Source organism: Giraffa tippelskirchi, chromosome 9 (assembly GCF_054371585.1).
Source record: "Giraffa tippelskirchi isolate mGirTip1 chromosome 9, T2T-mGirTip1v1.2.pri, whole genome shotgun sequence".
Classification (NCBI taxonomy): Eukaryota; Metazoa; Chordata; class Mammalia; order Artiodactyla; family Giraffidae; genus Giraffa; species Giraffa tippelskirchi.
The window spans coordinates 25,069,676-25,097,268 of record NC_137283.1 but is presented as its reverse complement, the minus strand read 5'-3'; the positions used below and the strand labels follow the sequence as shown (position 1 = coordinate 25,097,268).

At 39.3% G+C, this 27,593-nt stretch overlaps 1 protein-coding gene across 15 annotated transcripts in view; it reads left to right on the top strand.

Moving 5' to 3' along the window:
- CHL1 (cell adhesion molecule L1 like) overlaps window positions 1–27,593 on the top strand; it is a 461,636-nt gene that overhangs the window by 283,687 nt on the left and 150,356 nt on the right. The window contains exon 4 of one of the 15 annotated variants that reach the window (XM_081528248.1): window positions 19,146–19,269. The exons of the other annotated variants lie outside the window; for them this stretch is intronic. The gene's annotated coding sequence lies outside the window, so the exon portion shown is untranslated. The remainder of the gene's footprint in view (window positions 1–19,145; window positions 19,270–27,593) is intronic. 15 annotated transcript variants of the gene reach the window in all.

Below are 27,593 nucleotides of genomic sequence, written 5' to 3'. Positions count from 1 at the left end.
TAGGCTGCATGTCCTGAGAGGAGGTAAGACAGAGTAGTATATTCCTTTTCGTCTTAGTATCATGCTGTTACTACCTAAGAGAAGATTATAGCCACCCTCCCTTGCTGGTCTGTGAAGCTGTCATGAAGGTCTAGATTATATTCCAGTGAAATCCATGTCTACTCTCAGAAAGCACTTCACATGCTCAGTTATATCAGGGCTTGACTCCCATACTCTGGGGAGGACAAGATATAACTGTCTGTCCTTTCTGAAATATTCTCAGTGCAGTGATGCATATACTCCATGTGGTGGTTAATTTTAAATGTAAGTTTGTCTAGGCTAAGGGATGCCCAGATAGCTGATGAAACATTATTTCTAGGTTTGTCTGTGAGGGTATTTCCAGAGGAGATTAGCATTTGTGTTAGTGGACTGAATAAAGAAGACTGCCCTCACCAACTTGAGTGGGTATCATCCAGTTCACTGAGGGCTTGAATAAAACAAAAACAGAGGGGGGTGGACTTGTTCTCTGTTCGAGCTGAGACACCCATCTTCTGCCCTCAGACATCAACATTCTTGGTTCTTGGGCCTTTGAAAAGAAAAAAAGTGAAGTCACTCAGTAATGTCTGACTCTTTGCAACCCCATGGACTGTAGCCCACCAGGCTCCTCCGTCCGTGGAATTTTCCAGGCAAGAGTACTGGAGTGGATTGCCATTTCCTTCTCCAGGGGATCTTCCTGACCCAGGGATCAAACCCAGGTGTCCTGCATTGCAGGCAGACGCTTTAGCGTCTGAGCCACCAGGGAAGCAGGAGCCTTTGAAATCATACTGAATTATTCCACCAGCATTTCTGGTTCTTCAGTTTGCAGAGAACAGGTCATGAGATTTCTCATCCTCCTTAATCATATGAGATAATTCCAATAGTACCTCTCTCTTTATCCCTATATATATGCTACTGGTTCTGTTTCTCTAGAGATCTCTGGTGAATACACTGCATAGATGCAACTTGTTTGGCTGACCCTGCATCTGTCTTATTCTAACTCTGTTTTAGGCCTTACACTCGGTTTCAATGATTTGTTTACACATTTGTCTCAGTAATAGGTCTTTGAGGACAGAGTACAGTTCAGATATGTATTTGCTTTGTTAACCACTGAGCATAGAACGTAGTGCACACTGGATGCTTTATAAAGATGGAGCATGGGGAAAAAGGAGAGGAAGAACAGTGGGAGGAAAAGATTCTCCTGATAGTTCACTCCTTGGACACCTTCTGGGCTAAATTTAAATTCTCAGATTACTTTTCTCCATCCGCTAATGTAGGCCATCATGATGGTGGTTTCTAGTCTCACTAAAACTTGGTTTCTGATGAATTCTAATGTTCCCTTAACTCTCCTTTCTCTAACATCCCCACCTGGCTAAGAGACCTGGGTCTTGTTGGCATTGCCTATGTCTAATTCACTTCAGGACCATTCTGAAATAAAAGTGTGTAGAATTGTTGAGTGAGTCTTACCCAAAATGAAAGTCTCTCCTCAAAAGATTTGAAGTTGAAACTGAGTAAAACTGATATCCTGAGAAAGAAGTTCCTCTATTTTGGATAAAGGGCTAATTTTTCAGTATCTTTTAAAATGGAGACATTCTGAGATGGTAAGGTTCCATTGGATACTAAAATATTTTGCATAAGGAATGAACATTGCCTATTTTAAAAGGATGATACTAAGCAGTGTCCTTTTTCTTTTTTCCTTCCCATGATATAAGAACACCAAAACTAGCTCCATGCTCTTGTCCCAGAATTAATCATTCCTATCTGTATTTGATGTTTACAACTTTTCAATATTTATGGACTGTTTTGTTCCTTTATTGTTGTTATGTACTCTTGAGACATTCAGAAGCCCTGCATTTCTTCCTTAGCCAAGCACTCCATTCCCTTCATCATTTTTGTGGCTGTTCTTTGGATCGCCTCCAGTTTGCATACATAATTTTGGTATCTAGGTGCCAAAAGTATGCTTGTTTCAATGGGAGTCTTATTGAAGTTGCTTTTACTCAAATCACACACATAAATAAATGTGATCTCTAAAGCATGAAAACTCAGTGAGGGCTCCAGAGGGCAACTGAGATATACAAATATGTTGTTAAAATGCTACAGGTAGATTCTAAGTCACTAGAGAAATGGCAACTCAAAATCAAAAAATTGTAGAATGAGCATCATGTGAAGAATTTTCTTTTAAGGCCAAGGTTTGTGATCATTTTGCATGTTTTATTGTTACTGCCAGTCTGCTGGCTTTTACGATTTTAACAGGGTTGGGTTTAGTCTTCTTAGCCATTTTCTAATCATTTACTTATTTTCTCTGTCTTTGCACTTTCAGAAGACAGAGTCTCTTTTCAGTGGGAAAAAAGTTCCTATTTCTTTGCAGAGAAAAGACCAAAGCAAAATGTCCGTAAAAATATTAAAAACAAAGAGACACAGAAACCCACCAAAACATGGGTGATCTTTTAAATTAATAAATAGACACTATGGATCTTCTATTGTCATTTAAAAAGGCTTTTCAAGTGGCAACACAACATACTGCATGAATAAAATGTCCGTGGACATAAGTAGCACAAACAAACAAATGATTCAGAGTAAAATCCAATGAATAGAGAAAATTGTGTTCCCTCAACAAAATGCCATTTTTGCCCTAAGGCAATACATGTTGGGGAAAAATACCATGTATAACACTGACACAAATCATAGACATCTCCCCTAAACAGCAGATTATATTGAACTGCACATGTGTAAAAATATTTCAGGCCTTGGAGAGGAAGCAAACCAATGAAATATATCACTGCTATCGCTAACTGAACTGGGGAGGGCGATGGAGCAGGCACTTCTGAGAGCCTGGTGATGAAGCAGGGAATTAGGAAGTAAATCTAAGCCTTTTATCACAGGCTAATAGAGCCCATCATAAATGATCCTGCTGTGGAAGGAAGCCTTGTGCACAGAGATCAAAGATTGGAGCCTCCATAGATACAATATTCCCTGCCCAAAACACAGCAAGAAAAGAAGTGAAAAGGAGAAACGCACTGAAGCTCTCTAAGAACCCTGTACAGTATAATCTCCTTTTCTTAATGGCAGCATTCACTGTTAGAAAAGTGAAAAGGAATATTTTTAATAGTATGATTGAGGTCTGCTTTTGAGATAGTGAGTAGATGGCACTGTTGTCATGAGTAGCTTTCTTACAGACAGACTCTAGGAAGTGCTTCCTTATATTTGTGATCCTTCCATGCCTATTTTAGTGTTTTCTTCACAACTACAAATAGCAGGTATGTTATATTTTATATTTGAGTGACTATTGTATACTGCAGAGAAGGCAATGGCAACCCACTCCAGTACTCTTGCCTGGAAAATCCCATGGGCGGAGGAGCCTGGTAGGCTGCAGTCCATGGGGTCGCGAAGAGTCAGACACGAATGAGCGACTTCACTTTCACTTTTCGCTTTCATACATTGGAGAAGGAAATGGCAACCCACTCCAGTGTTCTTGCCTGGAGAATCCCAGGGACGGCAGAGCCTGGTGGGCTGCCGTCTATGGGGTCGCACGGAGTCGGACACGACTGAAGCGACTAGCAGCAGCAGCAGCATTGTGTTCTAACCTTGGGTTTGGTCAAGGATTTCAGCCCATGCTAATTGTTAATTTCTTGTTAACCAGTTAATCAACCCTTATGTGATTTTGGTATTTCATTCCACATTGTGAATATAGGAAGTTCCTTAACTGTGTACAATATCTCTATACGTCATATTCTCCTGTCATCATATTTTACATATTTTATAATATTTTAAACTTGTGCCATGTGTAAGATGACAGTAAAAGAAAATGAGTCTTATAAATCACTTTACATTTGTCTGATATAGTATTCTTCATTCATTTGTAGGAAGCAGACATTTTTTAAAAAATTCATTCATTCAACAGTTATTTTTGTTTAACTATTAGGAGACACTTGGCTGAGGATTCACCAGAAAACAAACAGGCAATTTTTACCCTCATAAATCTTATCTCTATTATGGTAAACACATATTAATTTGATTATCATGCAAACAACTATGAAATTGCCCCTCTGATAAATGCTAGTTAGGAGAGTTAAATGAGGATTTGACCTATGCGAGGTCAGGGAAAGCCTCTCTGAGAAACTGAGGCCTGATCAGAGGTAGAAAATAAACTGGGCAAGAGGGAAATAAGAAGGATCCATTTGATTAGAGAATTTTATCACCATGGATTTATTTTTCTTGGAAGGGAAGTTGTGGTGGAAAATGAATCCAGGTACAAGGCAGATAACCAGCCCACTCCAGTATTCCTGCCTGTAGAATTCCATGGACAGAGGAGTCTGGTGGGCTACAGTCCATGGGGTTGCAGCGAGTTGAACATGACTGAAGCAACTTAGTATGCATGCACAGGGCAGAGAATGATATAGTAGATAGTAAACTGATGAAGAGAATAGGTTTGGCTAATTAGCCAGCCTCTCTGAACCTCAGGCCTCTGATCATAATCTTTACATTACAGAACTGTCTCAGTGAGTGGTTGCTGTCATCATCATCATCACCATCTTCATCTTGGGTTCTAGCATTGATTTGTAGTATAATTTTAGGCATATCATTTCATTATTTTGAGTTTCAACTTCATACTTCTATAAAATGGGAGTGTTGGATTAAGATTGCAAGCTTCCTTCTTGTTCCAACTTTCCATGACTTTTCAGGCAAATCTAAAGCTGGAAATTTCATGCCAGATATGGGAAGTTTGTATGTTGACAGGTTGGGGAAAGTGTTGTTTGGGGGAAGTAAATTTTGAAAAGGAGCACGGTTCCACCTTTTAGCAACTTTATTTATATTTCTGAAAGCCACATTTTAGGAGTTTCTATTATCTTAGATTAAATTTTATAGCACATATTTCTTCTGCTAAAAAGCCTTTAAACTGTTTTGGTGGGACATTTAATTTCCCATTACGGTTGATTTCTCAAATCATTCCCTTTGTAATTGTCACATTTTTACAGTCCTGTTTAAAGTGAATTTAGTTTTCCAACTAAAAATATCAAGCTGAGTTGGAAATGGAAATTCTAGGACTGTAAAATCAAATGATAAAAAAATGAGGCTTCAGGCCAAAATTTTCAACCACCGTAACATCTAGAAATACCTCCAGAATAGTGTTTTCTTATTTATTATAAAATGCATAGGAATACATATAAGATTCTTTTGGTCTAAGCAAAATTCTACAACATTTCTAAATCTAGAGGATGACTTATGTTATATCTTTGTATTTAAGTATTAATACAGAAATATTTGGTTTGATTGGAGCATCTTCGTCACTCTGTTTATGTTTCACTTAAATTACTTCTGTTTTAGCTTTAAAGAGTTTACTTTCAACTTTATTATATTAAACATTTAACCTTTTTCTAGTGCTACAGGTATAAGAAAACTCAGATATATGTTTTTTCCTACTTGGTATTTTAAAAACTCACTCTGATGTTTTGTGTGATAAATACTCTAAGTGCTTATGTATATTTCATCTTAACCCTTAGGGGATACATATTAAACATAGTAAATAGGCCAGGGACTATTGTCCCTAAATTATGGGTTAAAAAACTGGGATGTTGACTCATTCAAAGTCAAATGCAGGAACTTTCCTGGCAGTCCAGTGATTAAGAATTCGCCTTCCAATACAGGGAATGCGAGTTCCAATCCTGGTCAGAGCTAAGATCCCACGTGCCTCAGAGTCAAAAAAACAAAAACAAAACATAAAACAGAAGCAGCATTGTAACAAATTAAATAAAGACTTTAACATGGTCCATGTCAAAAAAATCTTTAAAAAAGTCACATGCATATTTACTGAATAGGAATTTGATCTTATATCTCCTAGCTTCTAGACTAGTGTACATGTTACAGTTCCTCCCTGATTTTCCAATGTAATACAGACTCCTCCCAACTTAATAAAAGCATGCAAACCCCAACATGAATTAGATATGGCTAAATTTGCCAATCATTGTCTGATTGGCTTCAGTGATTATAGCATTAATTGATATTTCATGTTGATTTATTCTGCTATTTTTTTCTTGTGCTATTTCCCATTTTATTGGCATTGGTATGGTTATGCTTTTCATTTGTAAATGTCCAATTATCACGCCTTCATGTTGGATGGAAGACTGATCAGCATGGATTAATTAAGGTAGTGAAATAATTACATTTATTATGATATGACTATATAGTAACCAATGTTAGCACGGCCTAATTATCTAGTGGTTATGAGCATGTGCTTAGGAGATTTGATTGAAGTGAGTTTGAATTTGACCTTCAGTACTTACTAATAATGCGTGCTTTTGTAAGTTACTTAATCTCTTTGAGCCTTAGTTTTTTTTCTTTAGTAAAAGGAGATAATAGTAGTTACAGAATTTGTTTTTTATTAGATACAATTATATAAATGCATTGTATTTTATACATGACAAAGTCTTGATAATTATTAACAACCTTACTTTTATTGCCTTGACTACAAGACTGTGTACGTATTGAATTATGACCCAGTCATCCTCCCTTAGCACCATGGTCTTATATGATGGGATAGGTAGTGCCAATTTGGTGATATTCAGCATCCTTCACTGGGGATTTATTGTACTCACGCTGGAATAACAGAGCTACTATCAGAGAATAATGCTGCAAACAAGCAAGACAGAGGTATGAGTAAGCAAGATGGCCTAATGGTGTTTGGGTTTCAGAATTCAGAGGCTCCTGGTGCTGCTTCTCCCTCTGCTTTTTATATATGTTTTTGTTTGTAGGCTGATAAATTCCCTTAATTAAGTTAGTTTGATTTGGGTTTATGTGACTCATTAATGAGTCCAATAATACAATTTCTTAAACACGTTTCTTCATCCTTGAGTTAACATTTATTACTCCTTTGTTGTAGTTCAGTCACTTGGTCGTGTCCGACTGTTTGTAACCCCGTGGTCACACGGCAGGCCTCCCGGTACCTCACTTACTCCTGGAGCTTGTCCAAGATCATGCCCATTGAGTGGGTGATACTATCTAACCATCTCATTCTCTGCTGCCCTTTTCTCCTTTTGCCTTCAATCTTTTCCACATCAGAGTCTTTTCCTCTGTTCCCATCAGGTGGCCAAAGTACTGAAGTTCCAGCTTCAGCATCAGTCCTTCAAATGAATATTCACACTTGATTTCCTTTAGGATTGACTGGTTTGATCTCCTTGCTGTCCAAGGGACTCTCAAGAGTCTTCTCCAACACCACAGTTTGAAAGCATCAATTTTTTGATGTTCAGCCTTCTATATGATCCAACTTTCACATCCTTACATGACTACTGGAAAGACCATAGCTTTGACTATGCAGACTTTTGTCAGCAAAGTGATGTCTCTGCTTTTTCATATGCTGACTAAGTTTGTCATAGCTTTCCTTCCAAGAAGCAAGCATCTTCTATTTTCATGGCTGCAGTCGCCATCTGCAGTGATTTTTGAAGCCCAAGAAGAGAAATATCTGTCACTGCTTCCACTTTTTCCCTTTCTATTTGTCATGAAGTGATGGGACCGGATGGTGTGATCTTGTTTTTTCAATGTTGAGCTTTAAGCCAGATTCTTCGCTCTCCTCTTCCACCTTCATCAAGAGGCTCTTTACTTCCTTTTTGCTTTCTGCCATTAGAGTTAGTATCATCTGCATATCTGAGATTTCTTATTACTATTAACAGTGTTCTATTACCTTTTTATTTACATGGTTATTTTCCTTCTTCCTGTTACTAAAAATCTTACCAGGTGGTGCTAGTGGTAAAGAACCCACTTGCCAATGCAAAAGACTAAGGTCAACCCTGGGTGGGGAAGATCCCCTGGAGCAGGAAATGGCAACCCACTCCAGTATTCTTGCCTGGGAAATCCCAGGACAGAGGAGCCTGGCAGGCTACAGTCAGTGGAGTCTCAAAGAGTTGGACACAACTGAAGCAACTTAGTATGCACGTGTTACTAAAAAGTAAATTCCTTTTGGACAAGAACATTCAACCCTCTTGACTCAGGTATTGAAAAATCCCTAATAACTAGTAGACACTCGGGTAATATTGGTTGAGTCAATGGATAAAGGAGGGAATTTTGAAAAAATGCTTTCTAGTCAAAAGTGCATCCACATTTTTTCCTGAATAGAGCCGGTAAAGGTGCACATTCAGCATTTATTGAGAACTTAACATTGAGCTTAGTCATCATGGAAGATGTTGGACATCTTTTGAGATTGTTAGTGTCATTTTACAAATGAGGAAATCGAGGAACAGTGAGATAAAGTCATGTGGTAGATTCTATAATGTTCTACCCAGATCAGCCTTTGAGAACCAGCTATACCTCCCGTTGGGCTTCCCTGATAGTTCAGTTGGTAAAGAATCCTCCTGCATTACAGGAGACCCTGGTTTGATTCCTGGGTTGGGAAGATCCCCTGGAGAAGAGATAGGCTACCCACTCCGATATTCTTGGGCTTCCCTTGTGGCTCAGCTGGAAAAGAATCCACCTGCAGTGTGGGAGACCTTGGTTCAATCCCTGGGTTAGGAAAATCCCCTGGAGAAGGGAAAAGCTACCCACTCCAATATTCTGACCTGGAGTCCATTATTCTGGACTGTATAGTCCATGGGGCAGCAAAGAGTCGGACACAAATGAGCGACTTTCACTTTTTTTCACTTCTATACCTCCTGTTGCTTGGGGTGCTTCCAGCAGTCAGTACTCAGGGTCAGAGTTGCCTCAGATGAAGAGAGTACCCCTTTGCGGAAGGTCATGTCTCCGTTCCAGGGGGACATCTACTATCTGGTGTAGAGGGATGAAGACCCAGCACACTTGTGCAAATTAGGACAGCTCTAAGGATCATGCCCATTTCAGAACTCCCTGAAGGGTGGCCTGAGGGTTCCCTCTAAGCTATATCACAGCTCAGCTTTTCCCTTTGGGCGTTTCAGCTTCCTTCCTGTCTCTTCCCCATGCATTGATCTCAGATAGCTCATTCATAGACCAGAGTGAGCTTTCCAGGGAAACCAACCTGCTATGGTAACTTCTGAAGATCCCTCCCCAGTAGAGAAGAGGCCTCTCTGAGGAGGTAAAGCTGGATGAAACCTTCAGGCTTGGGAGAAGTATAGCTCTTAAGTCTGAGCAGAGAAAGAGCTAGATTTTTTCCCTAGGGTCTTAAAAATGATTGTTGCAGCTGGAACACAAGGAGCTGGGAGGAGAGAGTCTTGAGAGGGTGGTGGGCCCCAGACTGCGCATGGCCTTGTAAGTCATAGAAAGAAGCTAGACTTGTATTTTCTATTGTTTCTACCCTTCTTTATGCTGTTGCACCATCATTCTCCTCCCCCTGTCTCTGGCTGTTCTGCCCTGTAGAGCCCATTTCTGTCCTATGAAATTGTACTTGAATTTGTGTTTTCTTTCAGTATGCTATTTTTGGATAGATCCTTTCATTCTTAACCTTCTCACTGGCTTCCTACTGTAATTATAGTCTCAAAAAGCAGTTGTTTTCTGGGAAAAGGATGTTTTGAGCTATTATTTGTGACTTAGTCAATTGTGTGTAGTTTAAGAGATATCTTTTTTTATCCACTAAAAAGGCTAGACTTCCAGTTGCTATGATTCAAAGGCAGTGGGGGATATTTCCTAGAGTTTTGTGTGATTATAAAAACCTTCTTAGATATTTTTAATGATAATAGTTTATACCACATTGATTTACGATTGGGAGGTCATTCAAATGATCTCTAGAATTCAGTAACTTCTAGGTCATGAAGAGGCCAAGAGGGGCATTATGCCATCTTTGTATTTGATAACTGGCAGGTATGTGTGCGTGTGTGTGAACTCTCTGGAAAAAAGTGTAAATGCTAAAGATTTTCATTTATTTTGGGCAGGTGTCATTCCTTGATGGAAGAAACTTAGTATCTGAAATCTCAAATCTGAAAAATGCAGAGATAAATGATTCATATGTATGCTGCAGGCTTTATTTTCTGATCTTGTTTTCCCCCAGTATTTCCTGACAACCTGGAACAGTAGTTTGCACCTTTCAGTGCCCATAATAATTACTTGTGGCACTTTTTAGATCTAAGGCTCTCTGGGCAGCTATTACAACTTTGTAGGTGAAGCTCAGATAGCTGTTTTTTTGTTGTGGTGGTTGCTCTTTTCAACTTCTACTCATGAGGAGTTTATTGACAAGCAGGGTTGAGAAGCACTGGTCTGTTAAAATACCTAATAGGAAGGTATCTGGGAAGTGAGGATATTTCTTCTTTTGTCTGGTGTCACACTTTCAGCTTTAAAAAAATTTTTGGGATCTTTGTTCTCGTTTCCAAAAGGACATTGAATTACCTAGAATTTACAGCAGCATTCATCAATTAATGTTTTTGCTTCTTCACTTTCTTTGGGCTTCTGCTTAGAACTAATCACATGTTAGACAAAGTGAGAGAGTTCCATGCCTCAGTGTGTGTATGTGTGTGCATGACAGAGAGAAGAAACGAGAAAAGAGAAGCAATATCCATGAATGCGGTTTGAAAAAAAAAAAAAACAGTAGAACTTTGATAAGTATTCTATATCCTGGTCTTTTATTAAATCTCTAAATTCATGGCTCCTCTGTCCATAGGATTTTCCAGTCGAGACTACTGGAGTGGGTAGCCATCCCTTTCTCCAGGGCATCTTCGCAACCCAGGGATCGAACCCGGGTCTCCTGCCTTGAAGGCAGATTCTTTACCATCCGAGCTACCAGGGAAGCCCAATGTATACCACCAGAGCATGTAATTTCACCCATTATATAGTAAAGCAGCAGAGCTTCTCCTTTTGAGGGATGTACATTTGTTACACAGCTTTAAGGAAGAAATTCACATAGAATATAAATGAATGGTGTTCCCTGAAGTTGTACAAGGGGGCGGTCTTGCTTTGCATGTAGGGAAGAAGGACTTAGAACAGTGGTTTTCAACCAGGGATAATTTTGTCCTTCAGGGGACATCTAGTAATATATGGAAACATTTTTACATTTTTGGTTGTTACCTTTGGGACAGAGGTAGAGAATGGGGCTGCCACTAAACATTCTGCAACACACAGAACAACCTCCTATAAAAAAAGGAATTATCCTGCCTCAAATGTCATTCACACTGAGGTGGATAAACTCTGACTTAGAGATATAGCTATCCTGCATCCACAAAATTCCCATGTAAATTTGGAGGTGAGGGCAGGAATCTTATCTATCAAGTACTGTATTCTCAGTGCCTAGCAGAGCAGTTGACATACAGTGGTTGCCCAGTTATTTGGGAGATTACTGAATGAGTCAACAATTTGGGCAACCTTGTATTGCCAGACCTGGAATCTAGGCAAAAGGATTACAAGCAAGAACTGAGTCCTGCCTGTGTCTGTGGTTGTCCTTACGTGGAAATTACAGTTCAAGGGAGACTTACTACGTAGGTGATTAAAGATATTTCCATGGATTTTCCGTGGTGCCTGGCATTCTCTAATTCATTATTCCTTAAAGTTTTGTCCACCTGGGCAGCTTTAGGGGTTAAGGCTTCATTTCTCCTCTAACTTGGGGACATTAGTTTTAATTAGTTATGGGGTGAGTACCACTGATGGAGTGTAAAATAATCATAGGTAATTTAAGATTAAATAGTAGACATATACATCAAAATTTTTTCCTTTTTAATTCTCTTTCGGTACTTAAGTAAAAAAAAAAAAAACACCTAGATTTGTGCTTGTATGAGTTTATAAATTTTAACTTTCTACTGTCTCTTTCTTATAAAAAGAGACTTCAAAATCCAGGATTCAGCTGGTTAAAATGTCCATGTAGAACTTAATTGTTGAGGTTTCAGTGTATTTATTTTTTTTATGGAATGTGGTACTTATTTCCCATTTTATAGTAGTGAGAGAACATATTGTCTTAAAATACTTTCAATTGAAAAGTCAGTTAAAAATAAGTGCAAGTAATGCATGAATATGAGAAAAAGCATGAACATATCACTTGAATGACTTGAAAAACATTGAATTTGTTTATTTTGTTAATTTGGTATCTCCCCTTGAGGAAGATGGACTCTTGAGAACACCAGGCTGGGTGGTTCCGACAGAGGCAGCATGTTCTGGGGATGTGTTTATAGTCTGTGGGACCATGTGGGAGAAGATGATGGAGGCTGGGAGAGGGCAGCCCCCAAAAGAGGGAGCAAGCCCTGGAAGGACACACTGTGCCCTTTTAAAGGCCAACTGCATCAACTTCAAACGTTCAGTTCTTCCCACGTGGCTGTCTGTCGGGGCAACACCAACATGCCTCCTGGTTTGAGAGGCCTGTAAGAGTAAGAGGGGCTATTGTTTCATGTGGCAGTCAGTCCTACTGTTTTGAGTCATGGAATTCTGAATCATGCGTCATAGATTCTCTTAGTCAGCAGGACCTCAGCTGTCCTTTAATTCAACCATTCCTTTGGGCTTGAAGGCGTTTGCATTCCCATTGCCTTAAGCGGTCATCGACCCCTACTTCACCTCCTCTGACATGGGGGCTCCTTCCTGAGGCTTCCAGGCCCATGTCTGTGCAACTCCAAACCTAGAGCTACGTTTGTATAAGCCTCAAATATCTCTCCCAGGAATTTTCTTTTGTTTCTTCCAGTTCTGCTCTTTGGGCCCCCCAAAACAAAGTCTTATTCCTTTTCTATGACCCTCTTATGTTTGAAGAGAAGTTTTATAGCTCACTTGAGTCATCTTTTTTCACAGGAAAACATCCCTAGGTCCTTCAACTCTTCTTTCCATGGGATGCTGTCTGTCCCACCTCTCATCTTGGGAGCTCACTTCTGAATGAGCTGTTGATATGAATCAGTTTTAAACTGAAGCACCTAGACCTTTATAAAAATTTCCAAGTGTCCCTTGGGGGAGAAAAGTAAAGTGTGACAATCACATTCTTTATTCTAGATCCATTATTTCTTTTACTATATTTTAGGACTGCCAACTTTAGGGCAATTTTATCACATTGTTCTTGAAGTCTTTTTAAAGAAAAAGACTATAACTGTGCCACACTGTCTTCATTTTAAACATCTTTTTAATAAAAATATGTGTGATTTGTGTTGTGTGCACGTAGGAGGAGATACGAATTGCAGGGAAGTAAGAGTAAACTGTTAAGTACCAAGAGAAATTAGAAATTTGAAGACATATGAGATATCTGACATCATGTGTAAGCTGAGAAGCAAGACATACGTTTTATTTTTCCTTAGCCTGTTTTTTAACTTATATATGCACACACACACACATATACATATATGCGTACATGCTCAGTCACTTCAGTTATGTCCGACTCTTTGCAACCCTATGGACTGTAGCCTGCCAGGCTCCTCTGTTCATGGGATTCTCCAGGCAGAAATACTGGAGTGAGTTGTCATGCCCTCCTCCAGGGGATCTTCCCAACCCGGGGATCAAACCTGCATCTCATGCATTGCAGACAGATTCTTTACCCTATATGCGTGTGTGTGTATGTGTGTGTGTATATGTATATATGTATAGTGGTTTAGTTGATAAGTGGTGTCCAACTTTTTGCGACCCTATGAACTGTAGCCTGCCAGGCTCCCCTGTTCTGGGATTTCCCAGGCAAGAATACTGGAATGGTTTGCCATTTCCTTCACCAGGGAAGCAGATATATATATGTGTGTGTGTTATAGGAATAGGAAGTGGCAACCTGCCACACACACACACACACACACACACACACGTATAATAGGAGCATAATTGTTTTACAATGTTGTGTGTATACATAGCTATATGTATACTATATCCCCATCCTTAGCCTGTTTAAAGGGAGTTTTCCCTCCAACTTTGGTCCTTGAATCACTTATATCAGCAATATCTTATCAGGGAAGTCTTGCCTGAATATCCCATTTTGCTGTCTCATTCATCATTCCCTGCTATTGCTTTTCCCTATTTTATTTCTATTCCTGGCTCTTATTGCTACCAAGCATTTTATATCTTTTTATTTTTACATTAAACCAATGGATTAAAGCAGGGACATTGTTTTTCACCAGTGTATCCACAGAACTGAGCATACAGCATAATATCTGTCACAATAAGATTTTGTTAATGAATAATTGAATAAATGAGTAAAATAATTTCTTGGGGTGTTAATTACATATGTAGATTCCTGGGCTCCACTCTGGACCTGCTGAATTAGAATTTCTGACTGTGGGGCACAGGATTCTAATAATTAATCTGTGTTCTAAAATTTTAGCAGAACAATTTTTGAATAAGTGCACACAATGTTCAGTACACCAAAAACTGAAAATAAAATACAAGAAGCAAATTTTTGAAATGTCAAAAAATGGCTCTTCTCTTTTACATTCTTAAAAGACATAAATCTGTATCAAGCCATTAGATACAACCATTTCCATCTTACGTTTTAAGTCATTTGCATATTGCTGACCAATTTGGGATCACTACCTCCCAAACCATAACATATGCTATAAAGTATGCTTGTCATTGGAGAAGGCAATGGCACCCCACTCCAGTACTCTTGCCTGGAAAATCCCATGGACGGAGGAGCCTGGCAGGCTGCAGTCCATGGGATCGCAAAGAGTCAGACACGACTGAGCGGCTTCACTTTCACTTTTCCCTTTCATGCACTGGAGAAGGAAATGGCAACCCACTCCAGTGTTCTTGCCTGGAGAATCCCAGGGATGGCGGAGCCTGGTGGGCTGCTGTCTATGGGGTCGCACAGAGTCGGACACGACTGAAGCGACTTAGTAGCAGCAGCAGCATGCTTGTCATTTAAAGAGGTAAAAAGGACTTAATAAAACCTGTTTTGCTGTGTAACATAGTGAGCTCAGCCTGGTGCTCTGTGATGACCTAATGAGATGGGATGGGATTGCAGTGGGAGAGAGAATAAAGAGGGAGGGCCTATGTATATACTCATGACTGATTCATGCTATTGTATGGCAGAAACCAACACAATAATATGAAGCAATTATCCTCCAATTACCAAAAAAAAAAAAAAAAAATCCCTTTTTGACTACGATCCCACCATAGCTTGAGGAGTCACTCTTACTTCCTAAATCACATTCTCATGCTATTATGATAACAAAGATCTGTACATATATGGGAACTTGTAGGCTACTGTAACTTACCAGACAGACAGACGGGTAGATCATTTTTAAAAGTTAACTCATTGACACTAGGGTTTAGTTTGTGAAACTTGTTCAAGATGCTGACCTCAAAAATCAATGCATTGGATGGTAGAAAGAAAACAGCTACCTAAAAGCTTCCTGTGGAAGGGGATACTCTTATTTTCCTATAAACTTCATTGCTAATAAAATAAGGGGGGAAAGCAGTAAGAAACAAACAAGATTAGGAAACCCCAAATGGTTTTTAAATGAAATTATTTTTCCCAGACTTTTCCATGAAGTCTTAGAAGCTTTGCAACCACCAGCTTGTTGGAAATCAGCCTGGTTTTTGACAGTCTGAGAAACCATTCTGTCTGCCCCCTTTTCTACTTATTAAATTAATTGTACTGAGTTTGCTTTTCAGAAATAAATGAGAATCATCTGAACGATGAGCTAAGCTGTTAAATCCCATGGTGGTTTGGTCACTTAGTTCTGCCTCCCAGTTCGCTGGACTGGATAAAACCCCTGTTTTTACCTTTGATCATCGTACAAAAAGAAGGCCCGGAATTGCGTAATACAAGCAGAGTGAAACAAAATCGCATACAAAAATTACTCAATGCTGCGATTCACTGAAATATTATCTATTTAGCATGATGTTTACTTAATTTTTACCTCCGAGTAAACTACTCGGTCTTAAAAAAAGGTAGAAAGAAAAAAAAGGGGGGAAAAGGAAGAAAGAAGGAAGAGAGGGAGGGAGTTAAGGGAGAGGAGAAAGTATGCAGGCTCCTCTGTCCTTCACCATCTCCCAGAGATTGCTCAAATTCGTGTCTGTTGAGTCAGTGATGCTATCTATCTCATCCTCGGTTGCCCTTTTCTCCTTTGCCTTCATTTGCCCCCAGCATCAAGGTCTTTTCCAGTGAGTAGGCTCTTCACATCAGGTGCCCTAAGTCCTTAATGACAATGCTTAGTGACAGTTTTTTATAATCTCATTTAGATACTTCAAGAGTATTCCTCCCCATAGTTCAGAATGGTCCTGAAATATGAGGACTGAATATTTAGTCCAAAACATGTTGCAAAGTGAGGGAAATTTGGAAAGTAGATTCTTCTGTCAGTTTCCCTGCTAAATGCTTTGCACACAAGTAGAATCCAGATGCCCAAGAAGCTAAGCTTCTCAGAAACAGGATTGAGCCACCCCATCGACCCGCTTCTGTCCACTCTAGTGCCCTGAGACTTGTAGTGATTCATCAAATGAACTCCTCGCCATCTGAAAGAGCTAATTTAGTGTCATCCCCAGGTTGGTGGTATTGATGCATTAAGAGGTTATAGCTCTTGGAGTAGTTAATGAAAAAAAAAAAAGAACGCAACGGACTTAATGAACATTTAACTGAAAATTTGTCATGTATCCTATGGTTCTGAATTTCAGCAACTTCTTCATTGTACCACTGTGACATGTTTCTTGTTTGTTCTTTTGTTTTCTTTTAAGAAGGAATAATGTTAGAGAAAGGAGATGAGCATTTGTTACCAGAAGCTTCCAGTGATGAAATGTGCTGGACCCCTTGCTTCCACTTTCATTTGTCACTGCTCCAGATCTCTCCCTCTAGCTAAGATTTATTCACATAATTGATTTATCGAGTCAGCTTCTTAAAGACAACAATTATGTTATTTTTGTTTATGCCTATATTTGCTTTTATATATCTTACTTTCAGATTTTTACAGACCTTGGACCGTAGAGAACATTCACCCCATCTGTGTTGGGTTAGTGGGTGTTGAAAGAGTAATAGGATGCCAGTTTTTGCTTTGTTCTTAGCTGCAGAGACTTGCATAAGTTACTTTGATTATATCCATGTGCAGAGTCACATGGTGGTAGTGCAAAGGGCTAATATTGATTTGAAAAGAATGACCTTTTCCTGTGTATTCCTACCCAGTGGTCAGCTTTTCTAAGATGGATAGTGTCCATAGGCTGCACTCTCACTGTAGATGGATTTACAGAAACGCCCTGCAGTTTTTTGTTCTAGTTTCCTTCTCTGTTGGGTGCTTCACTCTGGTGCTGTGTTCAGACCTCACTATAAGGATAACCAATGCGCAGTTAAATGAGTTGAATGATTCTTTTTATGTACTCTATTTAAATGACACTAAACTCGTTGCCATGTGAACAAGACAGGTGAATTATTTCTTTATGCACTTAAAAAAAGTCCAAGCAGTAAATGATACTGTTCATAACCTCCACCTTTATTGCTCTTTCCTACACCAGGGAATCATTTTGAAAATGAACTTGTAGAGGTTCTGTTTGTATTCCAATGGAAATAAGAACTCAGTAATATCAATAGTAAAATTGCATAGGCTTTCAAATAAACAGATCATGCAGAAAGGGAGAAGTAGTTTTGAAAACAACACTATAAAAGATCAATGATGAGAATACTGGCAGTTTGCACCTTTGATAACTCAGGACTGTCACACTTTCACAATGTCCCTGACCTGTATCATTTATATATACTATGGAAGTATATTGTGGACCTACTGCGTGCCATACATGAAGCCTGCAGAGGCAAATATTCACTGCCTATCTTTGAGATATTCTGAATTGGGGGTTTGGGGACTGCTCATTATCTAATTCAGAATGAATGATCTTTGCTCTTTTAACAAAGGGCATTCTGATTAATAAAATAGTCTTGGGCTTGTAGGGAAAATGTGTCATTCTGTTATACAAAGACCTTCTTTCTTTTTTCATAATGAATTATTTGCATAAAAGACCAGAATGCTAAGTGAGTTAGACATCTACAACTCTGCGTAAACATTTCTTTCCAGTCCTTGCTTCCTGGTTTATGATTCCAAGCATTTTTGAAAGAACTTTGTCTTGAACTTTGAGAAAGGGCTACAAGTGAGATACAGACTTTCATCTATTTTTTTTTAATAAATTTATTTATTTTAGTTGGGGGCTAATTACTTTACAATATTGTAGTAGTTTTTGCCATACATTGACATGAACTTTCATCTATTTTTAAAATGAGATATAGATACTTTGTAAATTTACTATTGTGATACTTTTATATCACTTACTGCTTTCCATAACCTAAGGAATAGAGCTTTTTCTGTGTCCTCATTTTATAGATAAGGTTCACACTGAATTTCTTTTAGTCAAAAACTATTGAGTTTCTGAGTTGAAATACAAAATTGGATTGATGTGATCCCCAAGCCCACGAGAAGGATGACGTTATGGAAGGAAGGAAGAGGGTAGCTCCTACTCAGAATGTTTCTCAAATTTCTATACAGTAATATATTTTCCCTACATTCATTCAAAACCTGTGTGAGAGAGGTGTGGGAAATACAGTGGCAGGGACTTTTAAGTATGCACAATGAAGCAGAGGGTTTAATGAGGTGGAATTTCAAGGTTTTTAAACTTGATGGTTGCTCTAAGGTGGGAGTGAAATGGAAAATGAGGTGGTAAATTTGGATAAACATTCCAGCAATCTTCTGGAATAAAACAGGTTTCTCCTTAGCATTCATAGTTCTTGAAATCTCTAGTGCCTGGTCAAAATAACAAGCCTGCTAAGGAAAATAAATAAAAACAAATAAGTCATTCCATGAAGAGAGATAAATTGGACCAGCAGGTATTTAAAGGGGGTGGCAGTTCTGGGTCTCTGCACCTCGTCCTCGGAGCAGATCAGTTTCTCAGTGGCAGTTGTGAAAAGGTCTGAAAAATGTGATAAGGTTAGTAACCATGGCCAACTTTGTTGTGCAGCATCCTTGGTTAAGCATAAATGACAGGAAAAAGAGCCTTCTTTCTTGCATTTTGAAAAATTAGGTGGCTTAGTTGGCACATATTACCAGCAGCTGTGGCAACAACAGCAATCTGGTGAGGAGCCGGGTAGGCACTGACCATGAAGCTCGCTATCTTCATGACAGGCAGACTATTTTTACTCAGATTGTAGGTTTCTTTGGGATGTCTTGGAGTTGATGGAACTTATGGAATTTTAGTCCCTTTCCTTGATATGCAGGCGGGCACCACACCTCTTTATTTGTAAAAATGTTAAGCTCTGGCTTTGGCACCAGTAACATTAGGATAGAGGCTTGCTTTCTGATGGGGTGCAAAACCTCTCCTTCCTTCTCGTCTAGGTTCTTTGGATGGTCTAATAATTAAATTGATGTGAGACAGACTACAGAAGAAAAACAAAGTTAATTTTGGATGCAGGGAGTGCCATAAAAAAAAAAAGAAAGAAAGAAAAATAGGAGACTCAAGGTCAGTCAGTCACTTGGGGCTTACATACGATCCTGAGCTGAGGAGGTGGGGGTAGGAAACTTGGGATTCAAAAATGTGGTATCCAATTCATAGGAAGGTGAGAAGAGCATGTTTGGTGATCGGATGTTTGCCCTGGCATGCAGATACATCTTCCAGATATAAAAATTATCTCTGATAATAGCTCTCTTCTTGGTACAGGCCCTCTATCTAAATTTTTATAGGCAGTTAAGGGAGAGGCAAAAAGCTTTACCTGAGTCCGCTGGGTCTTAATTGGCTTCAGCTGGAAAAAACCCACAAGGCAAAATGGCACACTCGGGGGTGCTGGTGTATGTGGCTCCCCCTCGGTGGCAACCTGTCTCAGAGAAATTGTGTGGGTTTCATGCATTGAGAAGTTAGGATGAGAGATAGTGTGATTTTCACTTAGAACAAATAAGCTAAGCAAATGGGATAGTCCCGGAACACCTGTGAGCACAGTGTGGCTCCCTGAAGCTCTCAGGTGGGGAGGGACGTTCTTAAATCAGTGAAGCAACACTTCAGGGCACTACTCCAGGGCAATCCAAGACACTGTTGTTTACCCTTCATATGATCACAACAGTAGTTATTAAAACAATAGTTATTGATCAAAACTGTTCCCTGATTCTCTTAGGGTCCGGTGCTACAGAATCAATATTTGTGACTCCTTGAACATTGCTAAGTTGAAGCTGAATCTCCAGCGAGATGGTGTTAGGAGGTGGGGCTTTGGGAGGCAATTAGGAGTTGAGGGTGGAGCCTTCACAAATGGTATTAGCGCCTCTCTAAAAGAGCCCCACAGAGCCCTTCACTCCTTTCTCCTTGAGAGAGCCCAGCTAGAAGACCGCCGCCTGTGACTCCGAAGAGCGTTCTTACCAGGCACTGAATCTGCCAGCGCCTTCGTCTTGGACTACTGCCCAGCCTCCAGAACTGTGAGAAATAAATTTCTGTTGTTTATAAGCCACACAGGTACTGTTATGGCAGACTGAACAGACTAAGACATCCAGGAAATCATCTCACTGTCCCCTTACTTGAAATGCTAGGAACTAAGTCTGCGGGAAGCTGGTTGGTGACTAATCATGGGTCTGCACCTCCATAGCTTTTACCAGCATTATTTGTCCTCATTATTTTTCATATTGGTGAGTCAGCTTCCTTGCCTTCATCTGCTATTTGCGATATGTTTTTCATATTTCACAGTGGTAAGGATCCTATACTTTTGTTAGTTTGTGCCCCTTCCCTGTATACATCAGGTTTTAAATAAATACCTATAAAACAACTGAAAAAAATAAGTGATACCATTTTTAAGGCAGATATACTTGGTAGCAAGATCTCTTCTCAAAATTACACTAAGAAGCTTCATGCTATCATTTCCTTCATGACTTGTGGCTCCAAATATAATGAGAATTTGCATTTTTGGCCTGGTAGCAACTTCCTTTGCATAAAATCCTAAATAACCACTATGAGGAGATTTATGCTTTAGGGCAGGTTGGGATTATTCATTTTCTTCTATTTTATGTTCATATTTTAGTTTTTATTTACTTCTCCTTAAAATTGTATTCACTTCCTAAGAAGTTTTAGTGTTTTGAAGTTTCCAGTGGCTGATACTACCTTAAACTATGAGAATTTAAACTTTTTTATTTTGCCAAAAGAAAATTAAAACTAAATGTATCCCATCTGTAAAATTTCCCCTCTTGAGAATCTAAAATCACCTCATACATATTATATTTCATTATCTTCAGTGATTTAACATTAACACCTAGTTAGATTCTTCTGTGCATCTCAAAGGCAAGGCCAGATTCATATTGATTTTTTCCACTGAGTTGTATAAAACTCAAGAAAAATGCTAAATATAATACCACTTGCTGGTAACTTCTAATCTAAGAGATACTTTGTTAAGAAAATAGATTTAAAGTATGAAATATTTCTGATAAAACAATAAAAGCAAATTGAACACATTTTCTTAAGGAGAAGTTCTAACGATTTTCATAGAAATGCATTTGTCAGTATTCTCTAACCATGAGTTTGATCAGTTGCGCTATTGATGGTCAATTTTAAAATGGTCTATCTTTCCTATGAAAAAAAAAACTTGCTTTGGTTTTTAATCACAGCTGGTAGTTTATTCAATTCATGTTTGTTGACATTGTCACGTTTTTTGTTTATTCTTGCTCTAAATGTGTTTTGTCCCAACACCTGTTCAATAGATTTTACCTCTGCATGCAGATCTTCAGTATATTCCACAAGTGTCTATGTTTTGTTTTATCTCAGTGAGTCAAACACTAATTTTGCAAAAATAAAGTGTAAGATTTTCTAGAAGTCATAGCAGTGATATGAAAAAGTATTTTCAATGATGACTATTTGGTGCTTTGGATTCAATTTCATAATTAATGGAATTGTTTACACATATTCCTTTTCCTTTACCCAAGATTGTTATGCATGCCATAAATATATGTTGCGAAGTTTAATAATTATTCAGAGGCAGCTATAAATCTTAGTTTTATTTAGCACACTGAAAACAACTAAAAAATAATATTTGGAGTTAGGCAGGCTTGGATTTAGATGTTGCATTCATTAGTAGGACTCAGTTTTAGGAAACAATTTACTCTGCTCCTCTTGAAATGTTATAGAACATAGGGTTTAAAGACAAAAGTGATTAAGGTGGTAGCCAAAAATTAACCTAATTTAGACTTCTGTGCTAATGAGTCTTAAAGGAGTATTGAGTGAGATTTTGTGTTTTTGTTGCTCTCACATTGGTAGGTAGAACTCACAGCCCAAATTGGAGATGAGCCTAGTGTTGCTGAAACTTGGCCTTTGTTCACTGGTGCCTGATGGAAACGTGGAGACAGAGTTTTGGGTGGGGTAGGAAAGAATAGCTTTATTGCTTTGCCAAGCAAAGAGGGGAGGAGAGCATGGCAACCCACTCCAGTATTCTTATCTGGAGAATCCCCCTGGACAGAGGAACCTGGTGGGCTACAGTCCATGCGGTCACAAAGAGCCGGACATGACTGGCTGACTAAGTACAGCACATACTAGAACCCACATCTTTATACAAGTATTTGTGTGCCTGTGTTTATTTCAAAAGGAACTAGCATTGCTCAGAAAAAATGCAGTGCCTCAGAATGAAAGCCAAGCCTTCCTCCACACATCACCCTCAGAGTCAGGATGAAAAGTCTGACCAGCGTGAGAGATGAAGCTGTGTGTAGATTAGGCAACGGCATTGAGGGTATCAAATGCAGTGCTTAACAGTCCAATTTTTAAGCAAATACATATTAGGCTTCCCGAAGAATACAAAGATGGATGTGATACTGACCCTACCCTCAAAGGCTCACTTTGGAGTTCATAACCTTCAGGAGGCCCAAGCCTCCTCTTGGACTCCTCATCCTGAGGCTAAAGCCCATCTCCCTACTCTCCAGAGGAGGCAGGGAGGTGGGAGGAGAATGACAAAGGAGGCCAGGGCTTCCCAGCCAGCTCAGTCCTCTTCCCCGGGTCCAGGTCTGCTGTAGGTCACAGCAACCTAAAGCCCTCCTAAATGTGTGTCCCGCCCTGGAGAGGGTAGTGAGGAGTCTGACAGTATTCACAGAGCAGGGCGAGATCAGCTCATGGACATGCTTCTGACTCACGGGTGGGGAGGGACACAGGAGTCAGCATCATTAATCATCAACCTTCTGCGTCCAGCTGGTCTGGGGCCTGCTTGCTTGTGAGCAGCATACAGTTAACTTCTTCCACCTGTTTAGGGTTTTGGTATCTGCAAAACAGCTAAAGGATGTGGCTCAGAATATTGTCTAAAGTCCTTGAGGAAGAACTAAAAGTCTTCCACCTTTGTTTAATGGCTGAAGTATTTTGTCTTGCTTGACTATTTTCCTTTCTTTCTGCATTTTCTCACTTCTCGGATTGAATTTATTCTCTGACTAAAGTTTCTTTTTTTTTTTTAAACAGACAAAAGGCAGGTGGAGGACATGGGTGGGGAGTCTATTCTGGGATGGCCTCATAGGGTCCTACTAGGTCACACTAGGATACCACTCAGGGGTTTCCCAAGAGTTGAAAGAAGCAGCCAGATTACCCTGACCATTACCTTAGCTGCCCAGTTTGTACACAGAAAGATTTGGGGCCAGGAAGGTGAGTGTGGCTCTTTGAAATGTTTTGGCTTTGTGCCATGTTCATTGTTGGTGATCAGAGGGATTCTCTTTTCCCTTTGCAACTTTGGGGAAGGAGTCCAGTGAAACATTAGCACAGATTGATATGTCTGAAAGATGGGAGACTGGCAGTTTGTTCCCTGCTACCTGAATCAGCGATGACTTGTTGTGCTGATGTGAGCAGGGCAGAAGAAAACTGGAAGGAGAAAGTAGGGTGGGCCAGTAGAGCAGCCCTGACTCTCACCGTTGGGCCCAGCAGGAGTGCCTGAAATGGCCCATCTATCAGGCAGACCTGGTATTAAGTCTCTGGGCTCCAGCTGTCTTGCTGGTGCCTCACCTAGGGAGTTTCTCAGAGCAGCGACATCAGGAGCAAGATGCTCTGGGCCCTGCAGTTATGGGTGGAAGCTGGGTAGAGGTGGGAGCTGGGGACTGAGCAGGAGCCGATCCAAATGAAGATCCAGGCTGTTAAGAGTGGGTTCTAATTCCGGGATGCTAGAGAGAGAAGTGGATAAAAGAAGCGATGACACTGCTCTCCTCATTCCAATTCCTTCCAGCATAGTTCTGGCCAAAAATAGTGAGGAAGGGAACATTTTAAAATGAGTCGGATACTTAGTGATAAAGAGTGACTTGAGTCTTATGGAATAAAATAGCGTAGAATGGTGGGAAGGAGAATTTGGCAAAATCATGTTGAAAGCAATGGTTGAAGGAAAACAATGAAATCATTTCAGGCTAGTGTTCCAACTGAGGTAAGAATCCTTGATCAACCAGTCACAGCGGGATTAGAGAGCTCCATGAGGCCTCCTCTGTTTTATTCTCCCTGCATATAGACCCCTGTGCCCACTTATTATTCTTTTTTTTCCCGAGTAATAGGCAGAGTGGTTGATGGGGAGATTATGGAAGACTGCTTACCAAGGACAAATTGCCGTGAGATTAAATACAGGGAATTTGTGAGGGTGGAGAAACAGTTACAATTTTAAATTTTGAATGGACATTGTCATAAATAGAAATCCAGAGATGCAGAGCTGCAAAGGCTGATACTTTCATGCTACTGTGGAAGTCAGGAAATGTATGATAATGTTATCTTACAAAGAGATTCAGAGGAGCAATGGAGACAGGAAAGGGAAATCAAAGTGAACAATGATGAATGTGGTTGAAAGTATTGGGTGTTGGGTATGCTTCATGGTTCTTCCTTTCATACATATGCTGTGTTGGAAGCACTCGTATGAAAAGTCATCTTTCATGTTAAATGAAGATCATGTTTTTGTGACATATCTATTTTGGTAGTCATATCTCAAGCTATTAAAAATCACATTGTGATAAAATACTGTTTTGATATGTCCTCACTGTGCAATTGTAAGTAGACATTTTCTGCAACATAGCAAGATTTCAACAGAATTGTTTAGGTGAAATTTTTATATTTGTAAATAATATGTACATAAATAATTTTACCAGTTGCCATAAAAACATTAAATTCTTATACCTATTAATTACTATAAAATTGCCATTTTTTTACTTTGCCATAATATTGCTACTGTTATTTAAAACATTATTTGTACAAGAATGTATAGCAATGCCAAAAATAATGGGGAAATTTATTCTTTTCAAAGCATCAGAATGTATTTATTTGTTGCTATAGGTGTTTTATTTCTCTGATAACCTTGTTTTTCTGTGACATTTGTGAGTACTCTTGTACTATTCCAAACTCTAGGGGTGGTGATAAATGTATTTCCAACTCATAATTTGTTTTTACTCCTATCGATACACTCTTTGTCATTTCTGAATGGACTTTATGGTCTTTTTCAAAGTCTTAGGTATAGTAAGGGATGTATTTTTATTTCATAAATTTCAAGCCCTCTTTCATTTTCCCATGGCACTTTTCCTCTCAGAATCATTTCAAGAAGACAAGCTCCTTTCATTACAAGATACTGTGTCTTGGTTCTGTGGACATAGGAAGATGAGTTAGACACTGATTCTTCCTTCAGGTAGCTTATGTCGGAAGTTAGCAGTTTAGCCATGGCACTTTAAATTGCAAGAAGCCTAAGGCAAGGGAGACTTTTCATGCTCATAACTAGAAAGGCTGTGGAGTTGTTCACATTGTGGCAAAGACATTACAAAAACAGGCAAGAGTTTTCTGAACTAGTTCAAAGTAGCAGTCGGCGCATTTTGTGGTAAACGGTCCAAAGATGACTGACTGCTGGATTCGTACTGTGACTTGATTCATCCTCTCATTCATTCATTCACCCAGTACTTACTGAACTCCCGTGACTGCCTGACAGTTGGTACTGGGGATACAGAGATGAATAAGACAAATTTCTGCCTTTATGGGAGTTACAGACTAAACTAGGGAAAAAACTAACAGCCAAACCGATGAAGAGATGAAGTGTCAGATGGTGATATTTCCTTTTATGAAGTAAAAGCAGGGACGTGGGCCACTATTATATTCGTGTATAGTCTGGGGAGGCCTCTCTGAAGGGGTGACATCAGGTTAGAGATGGGAAGGAAGTGTAGCTATGTGAGTATCTGGGAAGGAGCCATTGAAATGAGAGGAAGAGCATCTGCAAAGACTCTAGGAAGGAGAATTTGGCATGTATCCTAGGAACAGTGAGGAGATCATAGTAAATCAAATGCTTCATGGAAGTCCTGTGCATTTTTCAGTCTCTTTGGTATCGCTGAATGTACCAAGCTGGAATTTGCTTAGCGGCTTTTTCATGGCCAAAAAGAGATTGCTTCTCCTGTGACCACATTCAGAGTTCCTCATCAAGAACCTGAATTAGCATGTTTTAGTTTGGCAGCCTTTTTTCCACAAGTGTTTAAACTTTTGAATTTCTTGGAGGTAGTGATCACTCCCAAACTTTATTATTTTCTCCTTAGCCCCCATCATCTCCTTTAATCTTATTCAGGAACTAGGTCTTCTCTGGACCTTTACTGTTTTGCCATTAAGCCTCAGCAATACTGGTTGGAGCTAAATTCAGCACATTCACATTATTCTCTGTTGCTTCTCTCTCCTGTTATCTCTGTGGATGGATGAAATTGTGTATATTAGGAAATTATCAGCTTCATGAGTTTGATGTTAGGTTTATATTTTCTGTTATAATAATACCCTTCAAAAATTTAGCTAAGCATGATATAAGTATCTTTCATACTTAAACAGTTAAATTTTTGAATGCTTCTTATGTTTAAATTATAGTCTGTCTGCCTATATTTAAACTTGAGGTGGCAGGTGGCAGATGTTAATATGCACCGATCTGTCTGCTAACTATTCTTATCCAGTCTTGCCCATATGGTAGTTTTTCATACTCTACCCAGAGATTCTTTCTGAAATATAAATTTGATCATACCATCTTTCTGCTTAAAATTACTTTCTGTTCCTTAAAATTGCTTTCAATTATCTTGGATGAAGACCAGCTCTTTATACAGTTTACAGAGTTTCAGTAATGTCAACCTAACTAACTTGCAGGCTCAACTGGGAATACAGTACCCCCCACCCCCACCCTTCACCAACTCCCATTCACTGACCTTTACCTTCCTCATTTTCTCCATGCCTTCCTGACCACAGAACATTTGCACATGCTCATCTACCTGTGCCCTCTACACTATCTTGCCTCTTTGCCCAGCTGCACATTCTCCCTTATCTCAATTCAGTTGTCACGTCATCAGTCATTTTTGCTGGGTGCATCCATCTCCTCCCTCTAAATAGCACTCCTTCCTTCCTTCTTTGCACTTAGCATATTTTCTATCTTATCTTTATTTGTGTGATTTTTTAATGTCTTTTACCCCATATGAGTGTAAGCTCCATGGTAATTGGAACAATATCTATATTTCCTTATCACTGTGAGCCATTGCTTAGCCCTGGCCTGGGTATATGATAGGTACTTGATCAATATTTGTGGTATGAAGAATCACAAATGAATGGGCAAGAAATAATGGATGGATGAAAATACATGAATGTCCATAGCAGATCTGCTCAATAGAACTTTCTTCAATGATAGAAATGTTCTGTATCTGCGTGATCCAGTATGTTAGCCTGAAACCACATGAGGCTGTTGAGTACTTGAAGTGTGACTCAGAAACTAAATATTTAATTCTATTTCATTGTAATTAATGTAAATGTAAATCACAGCATGTGGCTAGCGACTGCCATTTTGGAAAGAACAAATCTAGACAGAGTACTGTCTCACATGGCAT